General features: G+C 42.2%; 1 long non-coding RNA gene across 1 annotated transcript in view; it reads right to left on the reverse strand.

The window, feature by feature from the left end:
- Window positions 1-314: 314 nt before the first annotated feature.
- LOC130857060 (uncharacterized) overlaps window positions 315-13,395 on the reverse strand; it is a 28,111-nt gene continuing 15,030 nt past the window's right edge. Inside the window, exons 2-4 of the long non-coding RNA XR_009054756.1 lie at window positions 12,843-12,927; window positions 12,351-12,562; window positions 315-706 (exon numbers count right to left, since the gene is read on the reverse strand). This is a non-coding gene — a long non-coding RNA (uncharacterized LOC130857060). The remainder of the gene's footprint in view (window positions 707-12,350; window positions 12,563-12,842; window positions 12,928-13,395) is intronic.

Genomic DNA, 13,395 nt, shown 5'->3' on the forward strand with positions numbered 1-13,395 from the left:
ACATATGTACACATATCTAATCACATAAGTTAGTTTGCATGTCTGGCATACATTGTCACATGTGTGCACCCTCTAAAGGCAGTTATGCTTTTCTGTACTTTACTGTACAGTACTGTATAGAGTACAGTAGTACACTGTCTTTATTTCAAGCCTAGGATATCTGGAAGCAAGCATAAAAGCACTGGTGATATACCTGGTACTGCTAAGAAGCGCCAGGAATTGGAGGCCCAGAGAAAGCACAAAGAGAGACAAGAGGAAGAAGTAACTGAAGAACCAAAGAGACTCACGATGCAGGAAACAGCAAGGGGATTTTCTTTATTTGAGGAGGCACTGTTGGTTTTTGAGGCACAGGACCTGAACATAGAACAGTCCATGAAGCTGGCAGCGACCGTGCAGAATGCAGTCAGTGCTACTGTGTCGTCTATGATGAGAACAAAAGAGCAACTACCCAGACATCGCTGGATCGTGTTTTCAAGAGGGAAGATAGAATTGGGTCCAGCAAGGGACCAGAACCTGTGCCGTCACCGTCAGGCGTGGGTGAAATCGCAGCTGGCCCTCCATCTCCTATTGCTGACGGTCCTTCAGCTCCACCATCTCCCACCTCCTCTCCATCTTCCGGTCAGTAACTCTTCTTGCCTGTTCACTCGATGCCAGCCCCTGTACGCCAGCTGCTGTACTGTACGACTGTGCTTTTCAAGGTGCTGTACTGTAAGATTAAAAATGTTTTATTTTTTGTCTGTTTTTTATGTATTATTTATTATCATACAGTACTATATAGCCAATTGTGTTAGTTGGGTACCTAGGCTAACTTTGTTGGACTTACGAACAAATTGGACTTACAAACGTGCTCTCAGAACTCGTTCATATGTAGGGGACTTACTGTATTGTAAACCAACCATACTTCAATTTTAAAAATTAAAAAACAAAACAAAACATTATCCAATGCCCTTCCCATGTTGTATAAGAGCATTTATAACAAGCCCACCTGAGGGTTAACTGATATTCTACCACAGAGGTTCTTGGGGACTTCCCTGGTGGTCCAGTGGTTAAGACTCAGAGCTTCCACTGCAGGGGGTGTGGGTTCAGTCCCTGGTCCAGGAACTAAGATACTGCATGTTGCATGGCCAGAAAAAAAAAAAGAGGTTCTCAAAGTGTGGCACCTGGCCCAGCATCTGCTCCTGTTAGAAATGCAGATTATTGGGCTCCACCTCAGACCTACTGAATCAGAAACTCTGGAGCTGAGGCTCTGAAATCTATTTTACTGTCCAGGACTGATGCACTGGTCTAAAGAAACATAACTTTGTGCTTACAAAACTGCCTGAGACAAAGGAGCTATGCAAGTGTTGGCTGTCATAAATTAGCATATGTAAATCTAAGATTGTGATGCTATACACACTGAAGCCAAAGGCTCCAATCAGAGATCCAATCAGAGGACTGGAGATCTCTGAGTGGAAGCCTCAGGGCTGTCATCACACGGGCAGGCAGAAACCACGAAGGCAAAGGGCAGTACTGGCCACGTGTGGCTGATGGGCAGAGGGAAACTGGAGGCAAGTCTGGATGAGACAGACCCGTCTGCATGAGGCCTCAAGATCATAGCCTGGAAGGCTCCAAGCTGCCTGGGACAACTTCAGCCTTCTAGCTAAGACGACTCTGGTCTCAGGTGGCAAGGGTGCAAAACAGGTGAAGGGGATTACGAGGTATAAACCTCCAGTTATAAGTCACGGGGATGGAATACACAGCATAAGGAATATGGTCAATAATATTGTAATAACTTTGTATGGGGACAGTTACGAGACTTCTCATTGCACCCATTCCATGACGTATGCAAACATAAAATCACTGTGTAGTACACCTGAAACTAATAATATTGTATGTCAACTATATTTCAACAAAATAAAAAATAGGGAATTCCCTGGTGGTCCAGTGGTTAGGACTCCACGCTGCCACTGCAAGGGGGCACAGGTTCGATCCCTGGTGGAGGAAATACGATCCCACATGCCGTGCAGCCTAATCAATCAGTCAATCAATCAACAAGTAAATAAAAATAGACAAATAATTTAAAAAACTGAACCCATAGAAACAAACAAAAACCCCAAAGAAAACAAAAACAAAAGAAAGAAGACCGGTCTCCACGGGCTGACATTTTTGAGTCTTAAAGATCCAGGCCCACTGGTCTGTCCTGCTCTGTCTCCCCAGGTTACTGGTCGTGGTTCATCTCCCACAGCTGCAAGCACCTCGTGACTGTGACCTTGTATCTCTGGAGGCAAGGGGGTAAGCCAGGGCAGAGGAGGCGTGATGCAGGAGCCACTCACTATCCTTCTCAGACCTGCCTTCCTAGCTCCCACACCTTCACAGCATGGAGGTCAATGCCTTCCAAGTTCTGGGGCCTAAGAACTGAGCTTCCCGTCACGGCACCAATATTTATGTGAGAGATGACTGATTAAATGATTATCCAGGATGGTAGAAATACAAATGTGAGGCTAGTTACGCATCTGCTACTTGTTCATGTGGTTATATGCCAAACACCTGCAAAAAATCTAGCCCCTTCACGAATGGGTTGATCCGTTTACAAACTGCTACCTAGACAATGAAAGCTGGATTTGAATCTTAACAATAAAGTTAATTTTATCCATACTTAGACTCCATTTGAAACATAAGTTTGAAGAGAAATCATATAATAATCACTTTCTTAATGCTATGAAAGTTTTGTGTTCATTATACTTCAAATCACTACCAACGAAAGCAATGACACCATTGGTGTTCCTTTTAACGGACTTTATCGTTCTGTAACCACTGAAAAGCATTTTAAAGTTTTTGATTACTTTTTTAAAGCACCGACGAGGCCAAGCTGGTAATGTGGAAATGTGTTCTATTTGGTGAAAAAGGGGGAAGAGAAAAGGGCTGGAGGGAGTGAGCTCGTGAGCAAGCCGGGAACTGTCAGGCACTACAGCTGGGTGCCCCCTGCTTGGGCTGCCCTAAGGAGGGACTGAGGAATAACCGGCAAAGCCCTACGGGTTGAGGAATGTCTGTACGAAGCAGGCATGATATATGTATATAAAGAGAGAGAAAGCAGGAAACAGGAGAGATACTGATATAGGTGGTTTGGATTGGTATAGAGATATGGGTACATGTGAGCATTTGTAGAAAGATATTAGAGTGCCTCACAGTTTTCCAAATGCTTTTGCACAACATTCCAGGAATAAAACTCAGTGAGCTTTTACTGTGAGTGAGATGTTAGGTCTACAAGGAGGACTCAGAGAAAGGCCCTCAAGCAGCTCATATTCTAGTTATTAGTATGTAATATCACCTATATCTGTCCTGTGGAATCCACATGAAATGTTTGCTGCAGTCGATATAACGTGTGGTAGATATATTTGTAGTGGAGAAGATTGGAAGAGCAGTTTAATTTACCCTTTATAAAGGGGAAAATTGGGGGAAGCCACTGAGAGCACAAAGTCTGGAATCGAATTACCTGGGTCCAAATTCCAGCTGTATTGTTTACTAGCTGTGTGATCCTCTCTGTGCTTTAGTTTCCTCATCTGTAAAATGGGGATGGTAATAGTAACCACTTGAGAGGGCAATTGTGAGAATTAGTTACTAATATATGTAAGGCACCTGGAAGAGATCTTGGCACATAATAAACATTACATGTGTTACATATTACTATGTTTAGTTTGTTTAAATTTGGAGATCAACTTGAAAGGATGTTTTATTCATCCCTAGTTGATGGAGCAACAACAGGGTGAGAAAATGGAAATGAGAAGGAGGTAGATTTGCAAGGTCATTTGGTCAAGACATTGCCCTAGAAAAATGTGCTGGCATCTTAAGGGATCCCAGCACATCCTTTCTTGGTGAGTCAGAAATTGGTTTTGGCTGGCACCATCCACAAGTCTGGCATGGTGCCCACACCTTTACCCTTCTGTGGTCTAACACCCCAGAGAGAAGTAGATAAATGCTATTCTCCAGATGAACCAAGCCAGTTAGGAGCCATGTTAGGAAAAAAGTTTAAAAACAACAACAACCAAGAAAACACTTCATCGGGGATACCTGCAAATAGAATTTTATCCTTGACCACCACCCAGCGTGAGTCCCACAGCTGGAAGCCATCATGCCATCCATCAGATAAGTCATTCAGAAAAGTTCCCCATCTTCAGGTCTTTAAAGATGAATGCCTATCGGCCCGAATGGCCTCAGCTGTGTGCAGAAGGCTGCAGTCCCTGACTTCTCTTCCCAGCTCTGATGTCTCTTCTGAAGTCATCCAAGGAAGTCACTTAACCACTCAGTTTCCTTATCTGCAAAAAGGATAAACCATTCCAGTGTCTTTTGTTCCTACTTATCTCCCTAGGGAGTTTGTGGTATCTGTGTACCTAGGAATCCTATTTACAGTGTTCAGTGTTACAGAGACCAGCAAAATGCCTGGGTGATTGACTTTGGATTCATTGATGTTTCAGGAATTTGAATAGCTGGAGGATGTGGAAATGGGTGTTAGGTCTGGCCCTGTCTTTCGTATTTCTGAAAATCTGGTGATATAAACAAGAAAGAAAATTGTGAACATAGCCCTTCTAAAGACACTCTACTGAAGTATTACTACTATCTTCTGATTCCTGGACCTATACATGGCATATTCTTGCTCACTCATGCATGGAAATAATTTCTTTCATTTGCTCTACTCACTGTGCCCAAGAAGAGAGACTTGAGGCTACTGCTTAAACCAGTGTTGCTCGGAAACCACCTTATTGTAAACCAAGCCTTCCAAGTTTTGAAGCCACAGGGTGTGTCAAGAAGCACCCACCCATGCCTTCTTTACCACTTCAATGGAAAAAGAGCTTAGCCAGAGTTAGAGGGGTTAAAGCAGCCAAAGAAAGTTAAAGCCAAAGAAGGACAGAGTGGCACCATCTTAGTGGTCTGCTTTCAGGCTCTATTTATACTTTCTGTTTAATCAAACAGTACTCAAGTTGACAGTGATTCAAACTTTATCTGGCATCGGAGTTACCCAGAAAGCTTGTTAAAATTCCGACAGCTGGGCCCACCCCAGTAATTTTGGATTCAGAAGGACAGAGGGGCCTCAACATTTGTCGATTTCCTACAGATTCAAAGGCGATGCTAGCACAGCTGGTTCAGGGAATCACAATCGGAGACCCACTGGGTCAAAAGGTACATTCTTACAGGTGAAAAATCTTATGTTGTGTCCAATTAGGATGACCAGGTGTCCTGGTCTTCTTGGGGTTGACAAGTTTCCTTGAACGCAGGACTTTTCAGTGCTAAGAGTGGGATGGTCCCAAGCAAACGAGGATGGTTGCTCAACCTAAAACTGGAAGAGATGGTGACAATCTAATCTTTTCAAAGTTTGGACGAATTCAGCAGGCTAGCTAGTTAGTTGAGAATTAGTAAGTTCCAGAGGCCACACATGGGGGTATTAGACAAATTAAAGAGAACAATTGCAGTTCTTGTCCTCAAAGAATTTCCAAGCTGAGTAACACATTTGTATTGACCGCCTACTTATATGCTAGGTATTTGGTGGGGAGGGTATATTGGTGAATAAGATGGACATGGGACCTGCCCTCAAGGAGCTGACTATTTAATGGGGAAGACAGTGAACCTGGGTGAACAAAGGTGAAATGGAAATCTCCTCTTGAAGTGGAGTTATGAGGCTTGAGTTAATATCTGGAGACTACAAAAGGGAACAGTATGTTACAATTATTATAATCACATGACCTGAATCTTCTGAAAAGTCCTAATTTATGACATCACATTTCCCAGTTTTTGGATGAGGGTAAAAAAAGGCCATGAAGCTAGAAGTCAGGAGAACTGAGGCTTAGTTCTGGCTGGGCTATTCACTTGTTTGACCTTGAAAGAGTCTTTAATGTCTTTGTTTCTCAATTTCCACACAACATAAGAATCAGATAAAATATTATTATGGAAACACTTTCAATGTCAACAAACTGATATATTTAGAAGGCAAGTTATTTGGAAAGGTATCACACAAATTCTAATATCACAAATTCCCTACTGCACAAAAAGTATTCAAATCAGAATAATTTCCATGACCTGAGGTTCTTTTATGGAAATGTTTTAAAAAATGTATAGAGCCTAGGTGAGTATAGGTTTTCACTTTAAAGAAGAAGCTTCCATGATTTAGGATGACAGTTTTCTGAGGACAAATGGAAAATTTTTTGCAGACTTGGAAATTTGCATCACTCTATTTGAACTCAAATTTCTAAAGCCAGAGATTCTAACAAATACCTAAGTAGCATAAGGAAAAAAATGCACATCTATTGTTGCCTCTATTTTTTCATCTTAAAAAAAAAGTCTTTTTTGTAAAATTGAAAGCTATTTAAATATATATTTCCAAGGCTTCCTTTTTTCTTGTATGTACAGGTATCCTAGGGGCACAAGATGTATATCTGAAACGTGTCATCTCCTGCTGTCAACAATTTAGTAGTTTCCCATGGCCCTTAGATTACGGATCAAATAACCCAAGGCTAAGAACCGTCAACCCTTGCTGATTTACCTGGGGGACCTGGAAAACAAAAAACAAAACCCTGTATCTAGTCCCTCTTCCAGCTGAATCTGAATCTTTGGGGGTGGGGCCTGGGTACTACATTTTGTAAAAGCCACATGACCTGGCACTTGTTACCTCTCCAGTCACCTCTGCCACTACTCTTACCTCCCTGGCTCTGCTCAGCCTCACTGGCCGAGTCCTTGATACTAGACAGGGTCCAGGGTATTTGCACATGCTGCTCCCCCACTCTTGGCTTAAGCATTCCTTCCCTGACCTCTCAGAATGATATCAAGTTGCTCCAATGCACAATCTCCTAGCACCAGACCCTGGCCTCCTTAGCCCATCTTATGGCTGCATTGTACACTTACTTGTGAGATCTTTGGTTTCACATCTGCCTCCCCACTAGGCTATGAGTTCCTTGAGATCAGAGTCTGGTTGGTTACTGCTCAGTGTATCTTTCCCAGCTCCAGTGAAGGGCTTGACAATAAGGGGTGCTTGGTACTTATATCAAATGTAGAAAATGAATGACAGGATGGAAGATGATCCAATATTTTGTGTCACAGGTTTTAAGAGATGAAAACATATATATTTTGTAAAGTCATGTGTAAATCTAAGGAAGTATTGTCATAAAACATTGAACTCCATTTAATCTTAGCTACAGCTTCCCCAACCAAGCTTCAAAGACAAGCATCATTTGGAAAATAAAATTACAGAACTAATATAACGAGCCATATCCTGTTGAGAGTTATTTTTGGAAGTGCCTACAAAAGGAGGGTTGTGTGCTGCCTTTTCAATGCCACGATGGGGATCCACAGTTCGAGGCCTCCCTTCTAGAGAGAGATTTTCTGAAAGCAGAGTTAGGCCTCATGGTAACTGCATGCAAAACCTGGTTCTGCTCTCATCCTGCTTCCACTGGGGCCTCCCTGTTAGTCATAAATGATATCTGTTCCTAAATCCAGAAATGCAAATCGGCTGTGACTTCGGTTCACATATTTGTAGCTTGAAACATCAGAGAGCTTGAGTCTGCCATAGCCACGCCTATAAGCCTTGGAAAAAAGCCAAAGCTGGTCATCTTGAACAACTAAACTGAAGTGCACAGTAGATAAAGTTAAGCCACAAAACAGAGAACTGGGTTCAGATCCTGCTTCTACCCCTAATTACCAGTGAGAGATCTTATGCAACTTACTTAACCTTTCTGTAGCTAGTTTTCCTTGTCCCTAAAAGGGTTTAATATTAATAGTACCATATCTCATGGGATGGTTGGTAGGCTCAATGAATTAATACACATGACATTCTTAGAACAGTACATGGCACATAGTAAGTACTCAATAAGTATTAGCTATTATCACTGCTGATGGCATTTCAAGCACAGCTCTAGACAAGGGGGTTGCTTTCTTCCCCAAGCCCAAGCCAAGTGCCCGCTCACCAGGTGGCCTTGTGCTTACGGGGAGTGAAGACAATCTGCTTTGCTTGGAGCTGCAGGAGCACAGTTCCAAAGTGGGGGATGAGGCCCCCTGCCTTTTAACAAGGGTAAAGTATGTGCCAGAAGAAATGCATTTTCACTTGGATTACTGCCACCAGGAAAAAGGGAGGAGGGATTGATTATATGACCTACAGATGCCCTTCTCTTTTAGTCAAGATGAATTCAAAAAGGAAGTAAAAGCCATTTCCTACAGCTCATCACAACGCTGATACCTAGCATTTGGATCCCACTTTGCACAGTGCAGAGCTCTTCTACAGTCTTTACTTCTTTTTGTTCGGTTCGAGCAGAGGAGAAGCAGTACCACACAAAGGAAAGGTTGCTAAAGGGAAACGGGAGGCTGGGATTCTAGGCTTAGTGTGATACCCACCTTCTCTGGACCTCAGTTGCCTCATCTGTAAAGCGTGGAAGATGCACTAAATACTCCCCGAGATTGCTTCCAAGAGAAAAAGAAGAATACTCAAAAAGACTTAGAAACTTTACAGAAAAGGAAATTGAGCCATAGAAAAGAAAGCCGAGGTGGGTGGGGATGTGGGAAAGATAGCAGGTTGGGGATGCAGAGATAGGCTGCAGGACCTCTTCTTTGACGGCTTTCCCTGTAGATCATCTGTAGTAAGACACAGGTATGGGTGGCATGAGGAAGCTGGGTTGGGATGGGGGCCTGAAGGAGCGCTGTAAAGGTTTGTTGTATCACGCTGTTTTTTCTTCATCCTGCCATGATTTGTTAAACTGCTCCCTGCTCTTAACCCCCTCAAAACTGAGAACAAGAGCTCTTGGCTAAGAATTTTGTCAAATCCCTTCCAAAAAGTTCAGAATGTAGGAAAGCATCCATTCAGAGGTGCATGGCTCCCTTCTCAATCCTAGGAGCTCGTATTGCCTCTGAGAATTCATGCTTGTCTTAAAGAGGGGAGTGTGAAGCATGTGTATATGTCTACATCTAGTAGATCCAAAAATCACCCACTGAAATTGTCAGGAGAATAATGGGAAAACCTAAAAGTCAACTCAGTTTAGAGAGACCATGCCCACACAAATACCCATACCCTATACCTTGGGCCCCAGAGGAGAAACAGGGAACAGATCACATGCCCCAAGTAGCCACTGGTCCAAGGAGGATGAAAGACACATGAAACACAGTTGAATCCTACTTGGTGCTTGGATCCCAGAGCCAACAGCCAGCCTAGCTCAGTCAAGCCAACAGACCTATGAGCATGAGAATAAAGGATTGTTGTTTTAAGCAACTGAGCTTCAGGATAATTAGTTAGACAGCATAACTGTGGCGGTAGCAAACTGATACACCACTTTATGTCATAGGAATTCAACTCTAGAAAAGGGGGGAAAGGGTAGAGGCTGACACTTTTGAGTTACATAAGCAGTGTGTGTCTTTTTTATCTGGTATGCTATATTGATTCAGTCATTCTTTTATTCATTCATTCATTCAAAAGATACCTAATGAGCCACCTACTACGTTTTAGACACTGGGAACAAAACAGTGAATAAAACAGATGGAAATCCCTGCTCCATGGAGTGTATATTCCAGTACGTGAGATGCATTTGCTACAGGCTTCCGTGAGCAGAGGAAATGGCTTTAGAGCATCTCCACCTCAGCGCAGCCAACTCATTTACATTTGTTTAGCTATTACAACACAGGCTTTTAGCCATTCATGCAACCCAACTTAGTTCCCTTCTCTACTTCTCTTTTGAAAGGAATGACTTGCCCTGAGTTCCTACTGTTTGACAAGCACTAAAGCTACATTATTTTTAATCATGACAAAATCTTTACAGCATGGTTAACAGTACAGGTTTCCCCCACTATCCAAAAGGAGAGTGTTCCTAGGAAACCTTTCATAAGCCGAAATGGCGTAAAGCAAAGAAGCAATTACCTTAGGACACGTCTTGCTAACGGAGGCACAAAATAAACTGAGATAAAGCACAGATGCTCACAGACACAGTTTAAAACTCTGGTGGCTGGATGCTGAGATGCTGGGTGTAGTTCCCAGGGAAGGAGCTTGGTGGTTTCACTGCTGCTGCTTGGGCTGCACTGCCTCTGTGATGGCTTGTGCAAAACCAATGCTGAACACCTTTTTTACTTTCTGCCTTTTCTAGAAAAGTGAAAATCCTCTTCGGATTGCTTGCAGTTATAGAAAACGGGTACTAATGCAGGTCTTTTGTAAAAGCGAAGGGGCATAAAGCAAACTTTCAAAAAGCAGGGGATACATGTATTCTCATTACCTACCTTAGGACACAGAGGTGAGAAAGGTGGAGTAATTTGTCCATTGTCACACAGCTGGGAAAGACCTGGGATTTGAACCCAGTTATGTGCAGCTACAAAGCCCTGTTTTGATGAACCATATTGCCTCTCATAAGCCTGGCACTGCCCTGGAAAGTTTTAGATTAAAAGAAAATATTCTCTAATGTCAGATAAACTCATGGTATAAGGAAAATGGTGGTTTCTGGGCATACCTCTATGACTTCATCTTTTCCTTCTAAATAAATTAATTTCTTTTTTTTGCTGATTCATATTTCATGAGCACATGTGGTTTAAGCCAACTAGAAATTCTTCAAATGGCTACACATCTCAGAACATATCATCCTAGTTAGACCTTCAAATTTCTGGTCCAAAACCTAATTCCAAACACTACTCAAAAAAAAAAAAAAACCAAAAAACAAAAAAGCAACAGTTTGCCCTGGAATAATAATCTAAGAAGTCAATATAAATAATCAAATATTAAAGATGATGGCTCTACTGACCAAATCTGAACATTAAAAACAGTGATAATAAAGGATTATAACATTGAACAAAACAAAAAAAGGAATCTAGAATTCAGAGTTAAACTTTTTTAAAAGGTAGGATGGGATATTATTTTTCAAAAAATAAATAACAGATAATAACTGTAGAAGGAATGATATAATCAGAAAATTACCATTTTGCAACCACTGATGTAATAACAAATGCTTTGAGCAAAGATCATCAATAGTTGCTAAACCACTAGGTAAAAGATTTTGGGGGAACAGTATATTTCCTGCTCTCAAAGTGTTACCTCTCTTTTATTCCTCATTAATGATAAAGGGTAAAAAGTACCTTTATAATAGAGAAATGTGATGGACACCACCTGAACCAAGCAGTCAAAATTAGCATCACCAATAACAGGGTAAATTGATAATATACCTCCTGGTGACTTGCAATGGGAAATCCCCAAAATGTCCCATGTGATGTTCTTGCCAAAAAATGTTTATCCAGAGTGTCTGATCACAAGGAAATAATCTGGCAAGTCCAAGTTGAAGCCATTCAACGGGACAACTGGTCTGGACTCTTGCAAAATGTCAATGTTGTGAAAGACAAACAAGAACAACAGGTGAGAAGACTGTTCCAAATGAAAGAAAACCAAAAAGACATGACAACCAAATACAAAATGTAGCACTTGATTCTTGATTGGATTGGAGGGCAGAGTGGGGAGGACTTTAAGAGACATTCATGGAACAACTGGAAAACTTTGGACTGTATTTCAGATAAAACTATTTCACTCATGTTAGATTTTGTGGATGTGATATTGAGATTGTGTTGTATAGGAAAATGTCTTTACCCTTTGGAAATACATGATGAAGTATTTGGGGTGAAGTATCACGTTGTCTGTAATTTACTTTCAAAAGGTTCACCATATATGTGTGTGTAGATAGTGAAGGGGTTCAGAACAAGCCTCCCCAAAATGTGCCACTTTGGCACGTGAATTATTTTGAGCTGAAGACAATGGAAGCCCAAAAGACTCAGGAAGAGTTTCTAGCTATCCCTTAACTACCTAAAAGAGTTTAGATAGGGGGCCTGGCTGAGAGAGAGCACTAAATCTGAATGACCTGTTTGGCAGGGCAACCACCTAATTACCAAACATCTGGTCTTCTTATTGTCTTGTGGCTCACCCTCCTCCCCTTTGAAGCCGCAGGCCCCTATCCCATTTCTTAGCTCAGGATGGCATATAAGCCTCACTGCCCTCCTTGCTATTGGGTCTCAGATTCTTATGGGGGCCCCATATGTACGTAATTAAATTTGTTTTCCTCCTGTTAATCTGTCTTGTGTTAATTTGATTATGCGACCAGCCAAAGAACCAAGAAGAGTAGAGGAAAAAATTCTTTCCCCCCAACGAAAGACAGATAGATGATAGATGATAGACAGATAGATACATGATAGATAGGGGATAAACTCAAGTATGAAAGAAATAAAGGATAGAAAAAGAAAGCAAATACTAACAACTGTTAATCTAGGTGAAGAATCTGTGGATTTCACTGCCTTTTCTTTCAAGTTTTTAAAAATTTGGAGTCAAAATTGGGGGAAGAAAAATAAAGCTGTTGGAATAGAAGATGTTTCCAATTCCTTACCTTGCTGGCATTTGAAAAATGCCAAGATTGGAAACAGATCATCCTTGGAAGATGTGGTCCTGTCTGAAGCCCTGGGTCTGTCAGCTGTCCTCACTGCAAACCCACACTGAGTGTCTAGCATTTCTGTTCGGCACTCAGGAGCTGACCATGGGGTGATGGCTCCTCTGCTCCTTCTTTGAGTCTGGGACATCATGATGATTGTTTGGAGCTGGCTTTGATAGACAAGAGGATATTCAGGCATTGCTGGGAAAGGCTGTGAAGGGTGAGTCAGGAAAAGAAGGAGATGAGGGGGCAGAGAGATGGGTTGTTTGCAGCCAGGAAACAACTCAGGGAATGTGTGGGAAATGTGGAGGAGGGGAGTCTGGGAAAGGGTGAAGGAGCAGGGGCTTATCTGAAAACCCTTTAATACAAGCACAACATCGGAAGGCTTATTTGGCCTTGTTTATTTACCTACCACAGGTTCCCACTGTTAAGTAGGCAGGCACCACTTACCTGCACTTCCTCATCCTGCAAGTGAGTATAACTCCTTCCACATTCTTTCATCCAAGCCCTCCTTTCCTTGCAGACAGCCGGTCTTCTTCAAGTTAATGTGCCCAAAGGAAGGAACAAAAAACTTTAGAGCTGCAATATGTGGAGGCAGATTGTAGGAGGGCAAGGGTAAAAACAGGAAGACCATTTTGGAAGCTTTTACAGTCGTCCCAGTGACGGATGATGGTGGCCTGGACCAGAGGGTTACAGAGGAGGTGGGCTGAAACAGTCCAATTCTAGATGCGTTTGCAGGCGGAAATCAAGGGAGTTACACTGCTGCCTGGCCTACAAATATCACTGGCCCCTCTAATGTCCCTTCAGCATTCCCTATCTCTGTGGTTTACATTCTTCTTTAACAGGAGGGCTTGGAGAGCCACAAGGCAAGTTGGAGTGTGGACAGATGAAGGCAAATCCATCTTTGATCCTGGAAACAGGGTTCAAATGACCCTCTGATAAAGATTGGTCAGCAACATCAGAGGTAGTTGGGTCCATTTCAATGTTCCACATTTTCCAGGAA

This window comes from Hippopotamus amphibius, chromosome 7 (genome assembly GCF_030028045.1).
Source record: "Hippopotamus amphibius kiboko isolate mHipAmp2 chromosome 7, mHipAmp2.hap2, whole genome shotgun sequence".
Classification (NCBI taxonomy): Eukaryota; Metazoa; Chordata; class Mammalia; order Artiodactyla; family Hippopotamidae; genus Hippopotamus; species Hippopotamus amphibius.